The sequence below is a fragment of the Rhamphochromis sp. 'chilingali' genome (genome assembly GCF_963969265.1).
Source record: "Rhamphochromis sp. 'chilingali' genome assembly, chromosome: 15".
Taxonomy (NCBI): domain Eukaryota; kingdom Metazoa; phylum Chordata; class Actinopteri; order Cichliformes; family Cichlidae; genus Rhamphochromis; species Rhamphochromis sp. 'chilingali'.
The window spans coordinates 27,089,225-27,109,408 of NC_137942.1; the positions used below are offsets into that span (position 1 = coordinate 27,089,225).

Consider the following 20,184-nt stretch of genomic DNA (forward strand, 5'->3'; position numbering starts at 1 on the left):
GTTGAGGTCACAGGCCCCCTTCTGAGTCCCTCACATCCCCTGGCAGAACTCCACATTTCTCATAAAGCAAAGCTCATCAAAATCCCCAGGCCTCCATCCTGAATCCTCCTTACTTTGACACAGACGGATATCGTCACTGTCTTCCACCCGGACTCATGGAAATCATCAAAAGCGATAAACTGGTGACACCGGGGCAGGGTCAAAGCAAACTTTTGAGCCTTTGACTTCAATTCCCTTTCACCTTCTGAACCGCAAGAAATACGTTACAGAGACAAGGGGAGGCCAAAACCGGTGACATGAGCAATATCTCTCGCAAGTGTTCTTTGGCATCCTTTCTTACTTTTTGTCGTATTTTTTAAAAGTCTTTTTCTTCTCTTCTTGGCTCTTTTTCCTGCTCTCTTCCTGCCTCTCCATTTCCCAGCCAGCATTCAGGAACTTTTTAAAAACAGGCTTCAGCGTAAAACAAACAGCCCACGGCCTTCTTTAGTCGAGCTGCCCCATGAAGGCAGGGAACCAAGGAGGGAGGGAAAAAAAAACAGTAATAGATTCACTAGTGGAATACATGTAGTACTGAACATCTGCTGGAAGTTTGAAGTTTGGGTTCATGAGGCTTTAGGGGAGTTAAAACAATACTGGACTGTAGAGTTGTGCACAATATCAGCACAGCGACTGGCGGGCAGCTCACAAGGGAATTTATACTTCTGTGTTAAATCTGTGCCCTGCCTACCTCGTAACCACAGACCCTTGTGAAGAACTGACCTCACATGCACATCCCTGGAAGCATAACTACGTGTTGCCGGTAACTGTTGCGATTGGCCCGTTCAGTACTCTTCATTCCTCCTACACATACTTGGCTACTTTGTCGCTGCAGTTTGTGAATTTCAGCGAGAGAATAACACTCATCGCCTCAATATGAGGACTCTCAAATGTCAGCAAATTCCTGGAGGGAGATTGCCGAAACTATGGGAATGGACGTGAGGGAATGTGCAAAGAAAGTGGAAAAACTTGAGGGACAAATATGTTTGGCTCTGAAAAACAAAGAAAAAAAGTCTGACCACAACAAAGAGAGGGGACCAAGGAGGGAAAAAAGTCCCAGCGTTTAGATTATGTAGTACACTCTACAAAGACTCACCGCAGAAGTCTAAATCAGCCATAAGTCCTGCTTTCAGTTATTGGTGCTGTGATGCTCCCTGGCCAACCATTCAGACTCCTAAGAATCTGGACTCTTTCAGAGCCTTTTGGTACGCAGCAACTACAGTAACTAGAGTAAAGCCGAGCTTTACACAACAATCTCCCCTTGAGATAATCATGTATGTATGAGCTGTAGTGATGTTGTCACTAGAGCTGATAAAACATGTACTTTTTAGCATGCAGCTTGCTCTGTGAAGCAGTTTTTCCCATGGGAGACAACCTTTACATCAAAAGTCCAATAAGGGTCGCAGGGTTTCTGTTTAGCTCAGAGTGACTGATTCAGCCGCTGCTCACGGGGCAGATTACCATACCAAATGCAGGGGTTTTCACCTTCAGGCGTGGTGGCATAACCACTAAAGCCCTTTTGAGACAGACAGTTGTTTTCTTTTCGATGATGGCATTTTGTCAACCAAACATAGGTCAGTTATACATAAATGTCATTTGTTTGTATTCAGACATCCCAGTGACAGTGCTCGACAGAGCTGCTCACAAGAACAGCGTCTCTGTTCGCTCTTTTCACAAAAAGAGGTGCCATATATTTCTATGTATTTCTATTATAAAAGGGCTGATTAAGTGCCAGCTTAGCACTGGCACAACAGTACTGTGGGACCCAATACTGGAACAACTGATGTTTAAAAAAAGAAAAGAAAAAGAGGTTAATGATTTGCAGATGAAGCTGACAGATTGTGTCTGCCATTCCTTTCTTCCAGCGGAGATGACCTTATTTATGTAAAGTTCGGTTGATATGTGGATTTGTTCTCATAAGGTTCTCAACAGTGCAGCAAAATAGACTTACTGGCAAAGATAGCATGTTGGTGAGAAAGAGTGGTCTATGTGTGTGTGTGTGTCTATGTGTGTATGCGTGTCTGTGCTGCACAGTGTTGCAACAGCTGCCTCTTGCACACAGGCTCAGGGACAGTGAGCTCTCTTCCTGGAAATGTCAAAAATGCCTAATAGATAAATACTTTAATATTGTTCCAAATTAAGAACCAAGCTGATGAAGACGAGAGAGAAGCGAGAGTGGCCGCGGAGCTCATTCACATATGCGTCACATATGAAATGATGTCTGCAAAGGCCTTATTTACCAGATATAGCCAGATAAACTGTACACTGTTGTTTTCTTTGTCTTTTGTTTAACATTAAAGTAGTGCTAATCAGTGGGCATGCAATGACTGTGACTGTGAATATTGAGAAAGGGCCAACTTTCTCAGCTTCTCAGTAAGCCTACAGAAAATGATCAGTCAGTTCTGTAGTTCCCCGTGACTCTGTTTTGTTTTGCACGGTGGCCCCGAAAGGTCAAAGGACAGAAAATAGAAAAACACTGCAAAATGAAAGTTGAATTAAATTAATAACACAAAATGGAAATAAACAAACAAACCTCAACTGAACTGTCTTTGGTGAGGTAATAGCTGTGGAACAGCAAACATGCATCTACAGTATTATATGAATAATCATAATATTATATATATAATTCTCTGCTACTTTTAAGTGTCCCAGTTTTTTTGTTTGTTTGTTTCTATTGTGTTTTATTCAGTTTTAATGTGTTTTATTGTGCAGTGGATTTTTTTTCAATAGCTTTCCTTCTATTTCTATGTCTCTTTCTAATTTCTTTTTCTTAAGTTGCAGTGTTTTTGACCTCTTAGGGCCACTGCAGTTTTGAGTTTTTATGCTTTTTATACCTTTTTAAAGAAAACTTTTGGATTGAATTTTGGCTTTAAACCAAGCAGGAGACACAATATCAACAGTAAAGATGTAAAAAAAAAAAAAAAAAAGCTCAAACCCACAAGATGACTTAAAGAAAAAGTGTAACTATTGAACGTTTATCTGGAAACAAATGTCTCCTAACAAACAAGTAACGTGAACTGTTAGAAACTGCTGCTATTATTGAATTGTTAGCAGATAGAAACACTGTGTTACTGATCATACATTTGCAATGTTTTGATAGCTTATTGTATATTATAGAAAGATAAATCATTTTTGGCTCCAAATCAGCCTTACAGTCATATAGATTTTGACTGAGGCCTTTGTTGAGGCCTAAATTTATGCTGTTGAATTATTTGCTTAGGGATAAGATTTGGCATGCTCACTTCTGGACATGGATTAACTTCTTCTCTGCTCTCTCTCTAGTTTTGTCCAAAATTTATTCAAATATCCAGCACAAACAATCGTGCCACAGCAACCCCCCACCCCCCTCCCACTCTATCTACTGCAGAAGTGCAAAACAAAATAGTCTCCAAAAAACACCCAACTCCCAATTGACTGTCTGGAATATACACTAAACAGCCTCATGGAAGGGAAGAGGAAGGCACACGACAATGATGTGAGAATATTTAATCAGCTCGTGGAAATTTCCTGCATCCTGCATTCTAGCGTCTCTTCTTCGTCTTGTTCTGAAAACCACAGAGCATTCACACAACAGCAGGTGCGAACGCGCACAAAGAGAAAGTATGAAATGGAAAAAAAAAAGTTAAACGGAGATACTTAAGAGTAAAAACAAGACTGGGCGACAGCCTTGCCACCTTCAGAAGCAAACCGCAAAGCAAAGTGGCACACTGTCTGTATTTCTGAATCTGAGAATTGTGGCTGAAAGTTGACATGTGATTGAAGCTGAAGCACAAATCTGGGTCATACCCCACCTCGTGCTGCTCATGCCCCCCACAGTTTCTGCAAGACAACTCTGAATACAGTACAGCTGTTTTTAACTCAGTTTTAGGAATCTTACTGGGGTGTGAGTAGTTCACACAAGGACATTTTTCTACAAGGCCACGTCTGCCACGTCTTAGCTGTCACTTATTACTCAGCTGTTGATGTCTAATATCATAATGCTATGATTCAGGCACACACAGGTTCCCACAGTCTGATGTATTAACATCTCACAGGCATCAGCTATTCCCCAAAATGCATTTTCTTATAAAGAAGAAACATCGGGTCTGTTAATATCACAACTATGATGATGGGAATCCAAATACAGTGCGAGGCCAGGTCTTACATCACTTGAGAAAAAAATAACTACAGGCAGAAAGTAAGTGCGCACATATCTTTTTGACACCATTCACACCGTTGCTCTGTTTCTTGTTCTTTGTGTCTTTATCTCATTGTTTTCCTCGTAGATAGCGGCCTTGGTAATCTCTCGGCCTTCCACTGAGCATTAATCAACCACGGTTTACTTTAGAATGTAATCCCCATATTTAGCAAGCACAGAGTCCTGTTAAGTCCCACGATCCGTGGGAAACTATGATACAAGACAAGAGGAGTGATAGTGAAGATGCAGACGCCCTGCTGGAAGAGAAACATGACTTGTTTGCAGCTAGCTGACTTATCTTATCAGGAATCACCAGGTCTGCAGAGTCTCCCCAGAAGAAATGAAAAATACAGGTTTACAGTAAATTAAGAGAACCTCAACCCTGCGTGCTCGTACCTGTTAAATTTAAGGTCTTCTCAACAAGCGGTTCTCACATTTTGGCTAAAGCTCTGCTGTGGTTCCAGTGTTTTCCCAAAGTCTGTTACCTCTAAACTCTACCAACCAGCTTACAGCTAAGTCTTAAAACCCTTCCACTAACCATAACAAGACGTATGATTTTAACCCTAAAACCGAAACAGACAAACAGGCCTTAGAAAGGCTGTGAAAAAAGAATTGTGTAGTCAGGACATTTTTTTTAATTCACACTATGATTTTTTTGTTTATTTATTTATTTATTTTTTTGCCTTTCATTTCCTGTGACAAACGGTAACTCACACTGTCGGACGAGTGGTTCACAAGAAAGCTGCGAACCCACAGTCTGCCCGTCCTGCGCAGACACGTTTTGAACACAAACACAAACAAACACACAAAGTTTCACATGCACAGTAAATGTATTCTTATCACTGCGCTCTTTGCAAAATAACGTGAATGCCTGCATGTGATAGAGATGCAAAATGTACCTACCAAAAAAAAATAAAAAAGACTCAGAAGGATGCTATCATTTAAACAAATATTTTATTATTATCACAGCGTTTCCGTAAGAAATTTAAGTTTCCTTTTTACCGAGGCATTAATCACAATCTTTCCATTTAACTGTCACATGACAGCCTAAAAGATATGACCTTTGTGCATGTGAGCAGGAAAGCAGTGAAACTGTTGATATAAATGAGTGAAAACTGGCTGCCAAGCAGTGACCTACAAGGAGTAAAGTGCTGGCATGCAGTACCTAAAAATACTGGTCAGCTGAAAAATAGGTTATGGATATAAATACTTGACCAAATCAACCTAACTCTGATATTTGATTAAATTATCTGAACAATATCCAGTTTTATATAAAACTGTATTAAATAACTTTAAACCCCCCAAAACATTTCATTCAAAATTTCATTTTAAAGGATAGTATATAATAACTAGGGCTACATTCCCTCTCCCTATACTATGTATACATATTTGTAATGTTTTTTAATCACAAACAAATTGTCCTTTTTTGTGTCTGTTCTTTCTATGATACCTTCAGTTAAATTTTGAGAAAGTTTAATTCAGTCCCAACACATACTCACATTTAATGCTTGTATACTACTTCCTGCATTTGTGTGTATGGCATGATCTGCATCTCTAGAACACCAGAATCTAGGGGCTCAAGAAACCATTGTATCACACCGATATCTACAATATCAGCAATTTGTGGTGCTAATAAGTAAAATTAAAATAAACATGAGGGGTATCAGCTATCAGCTGTTACCAAGAAATGACCCAAATATGATTCCAGCAAAAGATGCCCACGTGATAGCCTTGCCAGCTGGCCCCACACTTACCACAATGCTAACCACAGGACTCAGCAGGGTTTGCAGGGCATGTTGTGTTTAGCTCTGCTCGTGTAAAGCTAGAGCGAAGAGGACTAACTGTCTTAACAAGTAAAGTTAGTCGTAAATAAGCAAGTGTGTGTGTGGTGTATTTAAACACACAAATGCATACATGCTCCTTTTAAGACTCAACTAGGAGGAATACAAGCATCTGCTTTCACCTCGAATGCCGCGATCACAAATAAAAAAAAATAAAAAAGAAGTATGGCGTCAACTAACACACTCTGATATCACTGCCCTCGGATATCACTGAACTGAATGTGAGCTCATTATGAGCCGCCTGCAGCGCTGCTTTAATCAGTGAACGATCGCATCTGTCGATAAAAGCAGTGATGGATTACCGAGAGCTCACAGTAAACTTCCGAGCAAAAGAACAAAAGCAGTGAAGCCAAACACATCGAGTGAAACCACACAGATAGTGAAAGAAAGAAAGAGGTGAGTCTCTCGCTCCATCTCCACGGTGACAAGAGGAGTGTTTTCTCCAGACTTGGGCCGGTGCCTATGCGAACGCCCTCTGCTGACCTCACAACCTTCCCGTCGATCCCCTCCTCGTGGACGTCACGCAAGGCCACAGCTGCATCCCAAGTCTGAGGAAAACATCAGTTTGGGCTGGGGAAGGCTAGCTCTTTTTTTTTTTTTTAGATCTTTGGAAAGCCCACTTTTTAGAGGCCGAAAACAGCTTTTTGCCTCAGAGTGCAGCGTTCGTGCCCTGTCACCCTGTGGCTGTTCTTCATTAGAGGGAGGAGGAGGATGAGGGGGAACACGAGGGCTGGTTCAAGTTTATATCTACAGCTGGGAGGTCAGCTTTCCTCTGGGACAATGTGAGGATATGAGTGTTCGATGACAAACTGTGATAAGGGGCTATGAGTGTATGTGTGTGGGAGGCGTGGGGTAATGGGTACAAGGGCAGCCAGGCTCGTTTTTTCTCACTCCCGGTTTGGCCACGAGTCTTCAAAAGCCTTCTGATTTAATTTAAGGTGTGAAAGTGCAAAGGAGATCCCTTTCCTCTCCATAGATGCTTAGCTGATAGAGTGATGATAAGAATGAGCGCTTCCTCCGTGAGAAAGATTAAGCTGCTATTTTACTCAATAAACAAACAAGCTGTGGGTGTTTTTCGGGTTGTTTTCTTGGATGATGCGCTTTTGTCGGGCCCCTATTCTTAGGTCTGTCCAGTAACGTCCCCTCGCTCTTAAGCTCAAGCTCGTCTCACTGCGTCACGCGGATGATGAATCAAATTCAGTTTCCCAGCTGCCGCGTCATTCGTTGTTTGGACACAAGCTGAAAACAAACCTACTCTGACTGTTTACGGACTCGCCTTGATCCTGGTTGACCTCAGGCCGCAGACTTCCAAACTGTTTACACTCCCTGCCTCTGTGGCTTCTGCACGCGCACACAGACTTTTGTCAGTCACGGTGCCGAATAGCACTTGTGAATTTTGAATAAGCAGCTCTTACAGTATGTACCGGCCCCGTTTCCTGTGCAATCAGAGGAAACCATGGGGGCTCATCGCTGGTCAGAGAGCCCATATGTTTCCTCAACTGCTTTCAATAAATGAGCACACAGACATCCGTCTCTAGGTATTTTATCTGCTCCCAGAGCCCACATCAAGGCCTTGGACTGTCCTCCAAAACAATAGGGCTCAGGAATCCCACTCTCTTCTTCACAAGAAATCAGGCAGTAATTTAGATAGCTCTATCTCTGTGTCTAGACACACAAGGCATGCCAGTGGTATCACTCTGTGAAACAATGCAGTCTTAATTGCTTTTCAAGTGATTCTGGTTAATACCACAAACACTGAGGGAATTGCAACATTGTGTAAGGGGATTTGGCCGGTGTTTGCTCTCCATCATGTCCATCAGGCCAGCAGCCAGTCGTCGTTGCATGAGGGAGAAGAGAGAAAGAGAAAGAGCTCCTCTACCGTGGAAGCAGCCAGTCCATTACAAGGGGATTTTTTTAAGATCAAATGTATCAGCAGTAAAATCAAGTGGGTTAAGCGACACCCACGTCATTCCTACCCCCCACACACGCAGACCAAAACTAGTAAATAATGACTTCCTGTCAAAATGCATGGCAAGTTGTGTTACTTCCTTTTCATTTCACTTCTCGTCTTTCATGGGGACTTGTAAAAATCCCATTGGACTGTTTCCAAAATCCCAAGGAAAGCAGCGTTTTAGTCATAATTAGTTGGAAAAATAGCAAAAGGGTTAAAGGAGAGGTGGGGGTGGTGTGTGCATGACTCTGGAAGGTTAAATATGTGTCCTCTGAATCATTATACTTGATTTAATTTGTACTGAGTGGGTAATTCTAAGGTCTGCTGATTTACAGCAATTTACTGCAAAGTGTGAACCCTTATGTGGTTAACCACCCATTACTGTCTGCTGCTGTTCTCGACACAGACCGGTGGATAGCACCGGAAGGGACAGGTTTGGTCTTTTGGTGAAAATGTTTTTAATGCCCACTGAAACAAAAGGCATCAAAAGAGAAAGAAACACAACCTAAGTGATCATGGGAAACTTTTTTGAGTGGTAAAATAAAAGTGAGGTTTTATATGCAAAAATAGAGCGCTGCAAACCATAGATACAAAATTAGGATTTGCATTAAAAAGGAAGTTGCTCTAAGTTAAGTTAACAACTCCTGACATCAGAGTTTCATGCATGCATAAGGACTTTTTTACAAACAAACATGCATGCAGATTTGCCATTTCCAAGTGATATATAGTCCTGGAGCACGGCCATATTTCCTTCAGGGAGGTAACTTGTTGTCCAGACATGCACAGTGTTCCAAAACAGCACATCAACAGCAAAAAACAAAACAGTGATGTCATGGGAAAATAAAACAGGCACACCCACCTTAGAGTGGAGTGCACTGGTGGCAGAATGACGCTTGGTACCTTCTCCGATTCTTCGGGAGGAAAGCGTGAAGAGCCAGGAAAAGCGCACTCGTAGCCTCAACACTGGAATTCTCCGACACAATGAAAACAGACACGGAGGCTCCAGCTGTGCACAGAACAGACAATGTGACAGGAGGAAAAGATGTTTACAAGTTTTGGAATTTCTACAGACATATATATGTTAAACAAAACAAGAACAAACAGTTTTTAAACAGTTTTAAGACTAAAAATTCATGAATTCTCTGAACTGCATTCATGTTGTTATACTCAAATTTGAGTCAGACACTGAGAAGTCAGAAATGATTCAAATATCAACTAAAACAAATTTTTCTGTTGGGAAATGCAAGTAAAAAAGGTCACGAGGTATCCTTTGTTTTGTTTTTTAACTTTAACTTCACCCTGTGAGACGAATGAAGAGTTACAATCTAACAGCAGAATAAGAATAGAAAAGCGAGCTGTGTTTGAAGAGGCCAAAGAAAGCCAGGACTGCACTGTGTGTGGGAACCTTTAAATAGCTTTGATGGCAGCCTGAGAAAACGTGGAGGAGGGTACAGTTCTCTCAGGTTGTGTCTTCTTGTAACCACTGAGCTTTATGGGAGATATTTGGGCTGTCAAATGACTAACTTTGCTGCTTTGTTAGTCAGCGTGCTATTGTCGGGCATTTGTTCATATAGAATATTGACAACTAAATAAAAATCTACAGTTATGTGCAGTGATGACATTTGCTGACTGTTTGCTAAACCTCTGTTCTGATGATCACTGAGAGTTTTAGGAATAACCCTCTCTGTCATCTTAGCAGTAAAGAGTTGTACTTTGGGTCTAAAGAAGCATCTTTGAGTTATAAGCAAGGCTCCAAACGCTGGTGTTAAGTGATGAGAACGACATCTGTGACACAGCCCAGAAAACCGCGACGGCTAGCTTTTAGTTTCGCCAAAGCTGCCAGTCAGAAGAACATTAACACACTTACAGCTGGTTACTTCAGAAGAGATGCTACCATTTCAAGTTCATGTTAATCGCAAAAGTTGCATTAGCTTAATATCTTTTAACTAGTCAGACAATAACCAGTTCAAATGACAGGTTTCCTGTGAGGTGTAATTTGTATGATATAAGAACATGTTTTGTTTTTTTAACTCCTCTAAAACAAGACAAACATGAGCAAAAGTGTGAGAAATTGATAAAAGTAAAAAAAAGCTTTAGCAGCTCAACTTAGCTCAAGCTAACTAGCTTAAAAATCAACACATTACTTCCAAGGTTAAGTAGTTTATCATAAAATAACATTTTTTGGAGGATGTTTCTCTTAAAAACAGACACACACACTTAAAGAAGTCGTGTATTATTTACCTAGAAACAGGACAAGTTTATCCTTGATGCTGTCTGGGCTTATAGCAATGTTAGCAGCTCTATGCTAGTTCGTTTTTTTAGACATTTAACATAGTGATCATGAAAAACATCTGCTAGTCCTTGTTCTTGTCCTTTCCCTTTAAGGGAAAGTGAAAATCTTCTGTTTACAAAGACATTGTTAGCTAAAGAACTAACTGAGGTCTAGTTTTATTTTATTTTATAACATGAGTTTTACTGAATGCTGTGGATGGTGAATTTTCAAAGGTTGTAGCTTCTTTTAGTATCAGTCTGTTTTAAAAAGAAATATGTGTTTTAAATTGAGTTTCACAAAACACACACACATAAACAACAACAACAACAACAACAATAACAACAAAACAACAAATAATTTTCATTTTACCAGGTTTCTTTATTGGCAATCAGCCGGTAAGACATGACTTTGCTACTTCTCGGATACCTAAGAACAATTTCACAACAATCTATTTAGGTCAACACATCTCAGCAAAAGAACACGCAGCACATTAACTGCAGGACAATGAAGCTCAAACGTGAATGGCACAGAGGAAATACATCAAAAGGGAGAAAACAACAGGAAACTTTCAACTGATAACGCTGCTGCTGATCTACAAACTACATTTACCATTTGAGAACATACATACGTCCTACATACTGGCCACGCTGGCACATCTAACAGTGAAATAAAGCGAAAGCTTTTTAACTTTGTAAGATAGTCTCACACTTATGTGTTCCCATTCTATTGTTTTGGCTCACATCCGAGGTAAAACAAAGTTTATCTTAACAGTTCTTTTTGAATTTTCTGCTTAAGAAGCCCATATACTTAATTCTGGTAAATAAAAGTCAGATCACAAACCTCATGACCTAGAAACAGGCCTGGTGTTAAGTGTTGCATTAATATAGAAATGGCTGCATGCAAAAGAGCGTTCACACCTTTTTTTTTTTTTTATTAAACACAACTGTGAATCTGAGTGTTGGACTAAGTGTGATGCTTCGTGCTGTGCAACAACCATACATCTGCTCCACCCAGAAACACTCCGGAGAGGCCTGTCAGGTTCGATGATTGTTACTCAGCCGCTGGCCTCCAAAACTTACGAAAGGGCTTCCCCTAAGCTCCATCAAGCACTGTAGCCTGTTATAACCGTGCTTTTTTTTTTTTTAATGAGCAGGAGAGCACAACTTACTGCAAATGGTTTGTTATTTTTAGATGTAGATTAACTTAAAACCCAAGAAATGTAAAGGAAGCATCAGGTTTGTACAGATTTAGTAAATTGCTGCGATGATGACTTTAAAATGAACTCTTAATCTGTTGATAGCCCTGAGTCATCCACCTTGAACTCGTCTAACCTGTGTCACTGAATCCTTGATAGCGCTCACTAGTGTTTCTCTACCTCTTCTTTTTTTTCTTCACTTTCTGATTCAGTGTGTGAAAGTGGAAGCATTAGTTAGTTAATGCTGCATGTGTCCTACATAACAGGGACGATGCAGGATGACAGAGAATTGTGGTGAGAGTTGAAATCTAAACGTGAAGGTTTATGTGTAGGTCAGAGCCGATCTGCGCCACAGCTGCTGCACAGTGTCAATGTTTCACCCTACGCAGAAACGCTCTTGTTCTGTTTTTTACTGGAACAAAGAAAAGATAGAAGAGTGAAAAAAAGAACAAATCCCCTCTTTGTTTTCTGGCAGTGGCCTGGTTCACATGGCTCTTTGCTTTTTGCAGGTGCGCCTGCCATTACACATTTCAGTCCAGTAATTGTAACTGTGCCATTGTCTGTGCTCACTGTGGCACCCGTTTGTGACTCATTGGCAATCGGTGAAGCCTGTCTGGTACTAAAAAAGTGTGTGCAGTTTTGTGTGTGTGTGTGTGTGTGTGTGTGTGTGTGTGTGTGTGTGTGTGTGTGTGTGTGTGTGTGTGTGTGTGTGTGTGTGTGTGTGTGTAGGCCTCTATGTGTTTGTGTGTGTGGCGATTAAAGTTACGGTGCTCTTCCCCTGTTTCTCAGAGGGCACGTCCCATTTATGAAGCTGCTGTGCCTGTTGGTGAAGGAAGACAAATAAAAATGGGAAGCTCATTTCACCACCTAAAATAGATTGAATGGTGTAACAGATCGTATAAGACTGGGTCTGAGGGATGTGTGAAAGTCCTATTCCTGTTCTGCAGTTCCTCAGAGGTGAAGTTTGACAAGAGAAGTTAAAAGGTGTGTATTTAAAAATACAAAACAGACACTTTTTTGTTTAAAAAAACCCAAAATAAATACAAAAAAAAAAGGCAAACCCCAGTGTGGTCTAGATTTGTATTCTGCATCTATTTCCTCACTTACAGAAATACACGCTGTAGATGCATGCATTGTGTAAAACCACAAAACAGCAAAAATGGCCCACCCTCAGGCTCCCTGCCACAGTTTCCTGAGGAAATGCCCAGGCCACAGCTTGCAAATTTCCAAAATGTTTTGCAGGTCTGATTCCATAAGGGTTTACTGGTTGTTCACAGCAGCTCTCCCCTTTGTGGTTTATGACTTTTCTTTAGCTGAAAAAGGAAAGGGAAGTTTTTCTACAGCAGAGGCATTTAAGTGCATTTAAGTGTAACTAAGTTTTTGGCCCACGCTGGGTAATCAGCAACTCTAATTACTGAGCAAACGTGAAATTAGAGAAAATTAGAAACGTTCTTTATCTGCACAAGCTGAAATAAGAAAGGCTTTGTCTGATGTCATTCAACCACATTATTTGGTGTAATCATCTAGCAATCCACGAGGCAGGAGCTGCTAGAAATATATGCAGAGGATGCAGCCTCAGCATATGTGTATATATATATGTATATATATATGTATATATATATGTATATATGTATATAGATAGATAGATAGATAGATAGATAGATAGATAGATAGATAGATAGATAGATAGATAGATAGATAGATAGATAGATAGATAGATAGATAGATAGATAGATCTTTTCTTCCATCAGCTGTCAGACTCCACAACAAAGACTTTGCAGTTGACCTAACACGTGCAGACAGACACACCCACCCACACACACACATCCACACACACACACGTGCAATACCACTAAGTGTAATTTTTCTGACAACATAGTATTTTATTCTATTTTATATAGTAGGTTATTCTTTTCTGTTATTCTGTTCCATTGTTTATCTTAATTTTTGCTGCCGTAACTTTGCCCTGTCCATTTTCTACTGTCACACAACAAATTTCCCAGGTGTGGGACTAATAAAGGTGTATCTTATCTTTGCACAGGAAAAATTGATGACTCTAAATATGTCTCATATTTTAGAGTCCTCAGAGTAGCCTCGGAAATCACAAGTTAACAGCACCTCCGATTAGAGCCGAGATAAATGTCACGCAGACTTCCAGCAGCAGACACATCTCTACATCAACTGTTCAGAGGAGATTGTATGAATCAAGCATTTATGGTTAAATCGCTGCTAAGAAACCATGACTAAGGAAAAGCAACAAGCAGAAGAGATTTGTTTGGACCAAAAAACACAAAGAATGGAGATGAGACCAGTGAAAATCTGTGCTTTGGTCTTTAGTCCAAACTTGAGATCTTGGTTCCACCCACTGTGTCTTTGTGCGAACACATGGTCTCTACATGCATGGTTCTCACCATGAAGCATGGAGGAGGAGGTGTGTTGGTGTGGGGGTAGTTTGCTGGTGACACTGTTGTGGATTTATTCAAAACTAAAGGCACACTGAATCAGCATGGCTACCACAGCGTCCTGCAGCGACATGCCATCCTATCTGGTTTGTGTAATTAATTTTTCAACAGGACAATGACCCCAAACACAACAAGACAGAATGTGTCACGAGCTATATGGCTGATCTCCAGCCCCTAGAGACTATAAAGCTGGTATGAAAGGTAGTATACAAGTGAATCTAATCAGCATCATCACCGTAAATATAATCGGATGTGTTGCAGATCTCCTCCAGCTTATCCAAGAACACAGAATGTTTCCCAGGCCAGCCAAAAGATCTAATCTCTTCAGTCTTCAATCTCTTGTCCTCGTGTACCCTGGGGGCCTCCTCCCAGCATCCTTGTCAGAGACCTGAATCACCTCAACTGGCTCCTTTCAATGTGGAGCTCTTGGCTCTACTCTCAGCCCTTCCCTAATGACTGAACTCTTTATCCTATACAGTGGGGCAAAAAAGTATTTAGTCAGCCACCGATTGTGCAAGTTCCCCCACCTAAAATGATGACAGAGGTCAGTAATTTGCACCAGAGGTACACTTCAACTGTGAGAGACAGAATGTGAAAAAAAAATCCATGAATCCACATGGTAGGATTTGTAAAGAATTTATTTGTAAATCAGGGTGGAAAATAAGTATTTGGTCAATAACAAAAATACAACTCAATACTTTGTAACATAACCTTTGTTGGCAATAACAGAGGTCAAATGTTTACTATAGGTCTTTACCAGGTTTGCACACACAGAAGCTGGTATTTTGGCCCATTCCTCCATGCAGATCTTCTCGAGAGCAGTGATGTTTTGGGGCTGTCGCCGAGCAACACGGACTTTCAACTCCCGCCACAGATTTTCTATGGGGTTGAGGTCTGGAGACTGGCTAGGCCACTCCAGGACTTTCAAATGCTTCTTACGGAGCCACTCCTTTGTTGCCCGGGCGGTGTGTTTTGGATCATTGTCATGTTGGAAGACCCAGCCTCGTTTCATCTTCAAAGTTCTCACTGATGGAAGGAGGTTTTGGCTCAAAATCTCACGATACATGGCCCCATTCATTCTGTCCTTAACACGGATCAGTCGTCCTGTTCCCTTGGCAGAAAAACAGCCCCATAGCATGATGTTTCCACCCCCATGCTTCACAGTAGGTATGGTGTTCTTGGGATGCAACTCAGTATTCTTCTTCCTCCAAACACGACGAGTTGAGTTTATACCAAAAAGTTCTACTTTGGTTTCATCTGACCACATGACATTCTCCCAATCCTCTGCTGTATCATCCATGTGCTCTCTGGCAAACTTCAGACGGGCCTGGACATGCACTGGCTTCAGCAGCGGAACACGTCTGGCACTGCGGGATTTGATTCCCTGCCGTTGTAGTGTGTTACTGATGGTGACCTTTGTTACTTTGGTCCCAGCTCTCTGCAGGTCATTCACCAGGTCCCCCCGTGTGGTTCTGGGATCTTTGCTCACCGTTCTCATGATCATTTTGACCCCACGGGATGAGATCTTGCGTGGAGCCCCAGATCGAGGGAGATTATCAGTGGTCTTGTATGGCTTCCATTTTCTGATGATTGCTCCCACAGTTGATTTGTTCACACCAAGCTGCTTGCCTATTGTAGATTCACTCTTCCCAGTCTGGTGCAGGTCTACAATACTTTTCCTGGTGTCCTTCGAAAGCTCTTCGGTCTTGGCCATGGCGGAGTTTGGAGTCTGACTGTTTGAGGCTGTGGACAGGTGTCTTTTATACAGATGATGAGTTCAAACAGGTGCCATTCATACAGGTAACGAGTGGGGGACAGAAAAGCTTCTTACAGAAGACGTTACAGGTCTGTGAGAGCCAGAGATTTTCCTTGTTTGAGGTGACAAAATATTTATTTTCCACCCTGATTTACGAATAAATTCTTTACAAATCCTACCATGTGAATTCATGGATTTTTTTTTCACATTCTGTCTCTCACAGTTGAAGTGTACCTCTGGTGCAAATTACTGACCTCTGTCATCATTTTAGGTGGGGGAACTTGCACAATCGGTGGCTGACTAAATACTTTTTTGCCCCACTGTATCTAAGAAAGAGACCAGCCACCTTTTGGAGAAACAGCTTCAATTTTACTCTCAGACCTTTCTTTATCATTCTATCCTACAGACTGGTGAAAAGATCTATCCCAGTCTGTCTAGCAATATCCCCTCTCCCCCTCACTCCTGAACAATACACTGAGATAATTATACTCCTCTGCTTGGGTTAGCAACTCATCCCAGACCCAGAATGAGCACTCCACCCTTTTCCTGTTAAGGTCCATGGCCTCAGGTTTAAAGATGTTAATTCTCACTCCCACCACTTCACACCCGGCTGCAAACTTTAGTGTGAGCTGGAGGCCACCCCTTGATGAAGCCAACAGAATCACATGATCTGCAAAAAGGCGAGATGAGATTCTGAGGCCACCATAGTGGAAGTCTTCCACCACTTCATTCTGCCTAGAAATCATGTCCACAATAATTACTTTAATTTTTTAATTTTAGTTTTACAGAATTGGTTACAGAACAATGAGCAGTTATTTTTGGAGTCCAATTCGTTGCCTCCTTCTAGGCAGGCTGAGTCGTGGGGTCCTATAGTTGAAGTGCATCCCCAATCCCCCTTCTAAAAAATGGAAACCACCACCTCAGTTTGCTAGTTCAGAGAATCCGCCCCATACTTTCATGCAGTGTTGCAGAGGCATGTCAACAAAGACAGCCTTAAAAAATTCAGGGCCTTAAGGAAGTCAGGGTAAATCTCATACACCCGAGGGGCCATGCCACTAAGGAGTTGCACTTTGCACTGCATACCCTGTGTGAGTGGAGCACCAATTCCTCTTCTGAGTCACCTGATATTTTGCCAACATCAGTTTGAGGCCATACAAATGGTAAAAATGGTAAATGGCCTGTATTTGTATAGCGCTTTACTAGTCCCTAAGGACCCCAAAGCGCTTTACACATTCAGTCATCCACCCATTCACACACACATTCACAGACTGGTGATGGCAAGCTACGTTGTAGCCACAGCCACCCTGGGGCGCACTGACAGAGGCGAGGCTGCCGAACACTGGCGCCACCGGGCTACAAAAGGCTTATTTCTTGGCTTCACCAACCTCCTGCTACACCCAAGACTGTGCTTCAGCTACCACCAGAGCTGTGCTCTGCTTGGTCTGTTAGTACCTGTTAGGAGTCCCACAGGAAAACCAAGCCTGATAACAGTCCTTCTGGTGTGTGATGGAATTGGTTACACTAGTTCACTTCCAATGTCCATCATCTGGTTTGGGGGTTAGCACCCAGCACACACCAACCACCTTGCAGCTGCAGCTCTGTGCAGAAGTCTCAACAATGGAGGTGCAGGAAACGGTCTATCTGGACTCAATGTCCTCAGCCTCCCTAAGAAATCTGTCTAAGTTCTGCTGGAGGTGAAGATCTGGTGTACCAAGGCCTCTGCCAGGCACTCCTAGTCCAACCTCAGTACATATTTATATTTTCCAGGCCTGTGACCTAGGGTGTACTGGTGCCACATACACGTTTAAATACCCAGTAGGATCATGGAGTCACCAGATGGCGAACCCTTCAGCGCCCTACACAGTGACTCCAGGAAAGCTGGGTACTCTGCACATCATTTGGTGCACAAGCACAAACGACAGTGATGACCCATTCTCCAATTCAAAGGAGGAGGGAAGCAACTCTCTCATCCACTGGAAAAAAAAACTAATTACCTGTCACTTAAAAAAACATTGCTTGCTCCTCTTCTGTACCACTAGCTAAATACCGAAGTACCGCAACTGCAACTTTATTTACATCTAAACAATGAAAGGATGTTTTTTCCTTTTGTATCTCCATGCTGTCACTGGAAGCAACGCTAAAAATTCCAGTCCGGGTCAGTCGGGCCCCCTTTCACCTCTGCTTGCATCCTTTTGTGTCATACCAACAATCCGCATGTCCTGCACTGTCTAACATACAGATGTTTATCAGTTTATATATTTTTTTATCATCTTAATGTTAGCATGGTAGCATTTTCTCATTAGAATTGGAAGCAAAGTACAAATGAGGCTTGCAATGTCATTACCAGTTGGAGGCCAGTTGGGGTTTCACTGGCTTTTGATTTTGAAATCGAAAAATCGTTCTTATATTTCTCAAAAATAATTACAACTCAGAGTTGTTAGTGGCTCCATAGTGCAGTGGTCTTCACATTTGCCTAGCATACAATAGATCCCAGGTTTGATCTTAGGAGGAGACACAAATCCCTTTGCGGCTGCATAAGAAAGTGTGAAGTTACTTGATTTTTTCTTTTTTTAATGTTTATGTTAATCTAAACCAACATCTTCTTTGAGGTTTCACAGCAGCTGCTTTCTTTTTAAGCTGAAGTACTGCCTCCTTCTTTTAGTTGTTTAAGCCGCCCATAATTATGCACAATATACGCTGTTGTCTAATTGCACTGAAGTCTTGTAATTACTGCGGTTGCTTACAAAAACCTAGATATGCATTTTCTTCCTGCAGCTGAGTTCTCATACCCAGTAAATCTCTAATGTTGGCCTGGACTCATCCTAACCTTGGCAGACCCTTCTTTTTTCTTCTTCACATATCCTGCATGAAGTCAGGATGTGTTCCACTCTCTTGTTTCCTTGTCGGTGGTTATAATGGCCAGATGAGACCAGTTTGTGAATTATTTATCATTTTTTGGGGCAATGTTTTCTTTGTTGCTACTAAAGTTGTCATTGTTCATCTCCCTCCAATTTAGCTTCCTCCCTCCAATTCTGAAAATTAAACTAATTAGCTACAAACACCCTTTCTATCACACACACTCACACACACACATGCAAGTGGTGTCAATTTTGTTATCCAACCTCTCAGCAAGACGGTATCCTTACTCAGATACAAAGACTTGCAGTAAGCAGTTATAGCAACCTATAACCAAAGAATTACTTTTAGATCGAATCCTCTCCTGTAATTATTTGTCTTTGTGTTAAGCACAAAGACAAATAAGATTTGACGCCAGGAAAAGCAGCAGTGAAACATTCCTTCAAACACTTTCTTACCTAAAGTGCATTTCACCCAGTCTCACTGATTTATGGATGTTTTATGACTCCTTTGACAAGCCCTAGTGTACAGCATTAATTACCGAGCTGCTCATTTCCTACCACAGATACCAATACTGTGACAGTTAATGTTAAGGGGAGCACAGGGGAGTAAGTGGGTCAAATATTTGTAGTTCACTGGGGGAAAAAATCTGTGTGTGCGACAAGGCCTTGGGAGAATCGTGACCAATGACCTGTAAGCTTTGAAGAGAAAAAAGTACATGTACCAGTACGCGCTGCTCAGTTCTTCCCCAGAGAAGCTACATGTGCTGTCCAGACGTTGCTGCTTTTTGCGTTGTCGGCCAGAACACGTAAATCCTAACAACGCACACATGACAGCGGGAGCTATGACTGACTGAGCTGGCTGGAGGCAGGATTATCTCATTAAAACCGCAGGTATCCAAACAGAACTAAAACCCAGCTCCCCATCCTTCCTGCTTAGCTCAATCATCTCCCACATAAGCTCTGCAATAAAACCTTGTATTTTAAACAAACCCATCCGATCTGATCTATAAACCTCATTCAGCTTGAACACCGCAATGATCTGTTTATAGTGATTAAGGGCAGCATCTGCCTAAAACTGGTGAGAGAATCATGCATAAACATGTGACTCATAGCGAGGACAGTGGGAAAGGGATTGGGGAATAATTAGCTTGAATTGATACAAGACGAGGACACTGGGGCCATTTCCAAAAACTCGACTAAAGAACAGTAAATCTCTGGGGCTAATCACGATAATAGTAACAGCAACCATGTGTTTAAATAAATTACTTTCTCCAGCAATGGCACAGCTCTGTCTTGATGTTAGACAGCTCATCATAATAAACACTACAGTAGGATGAGACTCATCACAAAGTCATCAGTTTCCAGGGAATATCAACAAAAATATGTAACACAATATGACTGCTTGGAGTTGTGGCTATTTGCTATTAACGTGTCCAGATGAGCTAGTTTTGGGGGAATTTTGACTCTCTGGGAAATTAGACTGGAGGCTGAGGTGTGTGTATAGCATCAGATGTTCTCATGTAATGCAACAGTTATTCAGCCCCAAGGGTTACACATTAGACTGGAAAGAAAATATCCCACTTCCTGCTTGGTCTGTTTTTTTTGTAGGGGGATACCTCACGTAACTTCACAGCCT

General features: G+C 41.6%; 1 long non-coding RNA gene across 1 annotated transcript in view; it reads right to left on the reverse strand.

The window, feature by feature from the left end:
• LOC308410833 overlaps window positions 1-20,184 on the reverse strand; it is a 70,439-nt gene that overhangs the window by 37,083 nt on the left and 13,172 nt on the right. Inside the window, exon 2 of the long non-coding RNA XR_013974272.1 lies at window positions 8,865-9,011. This is a non-coding gene — a long non-coding RNA (uncharacterized lncRNA). The remainder of the gene's footprint in view (window positions 1-8,864; window positions 9,012-20,184) is intronic.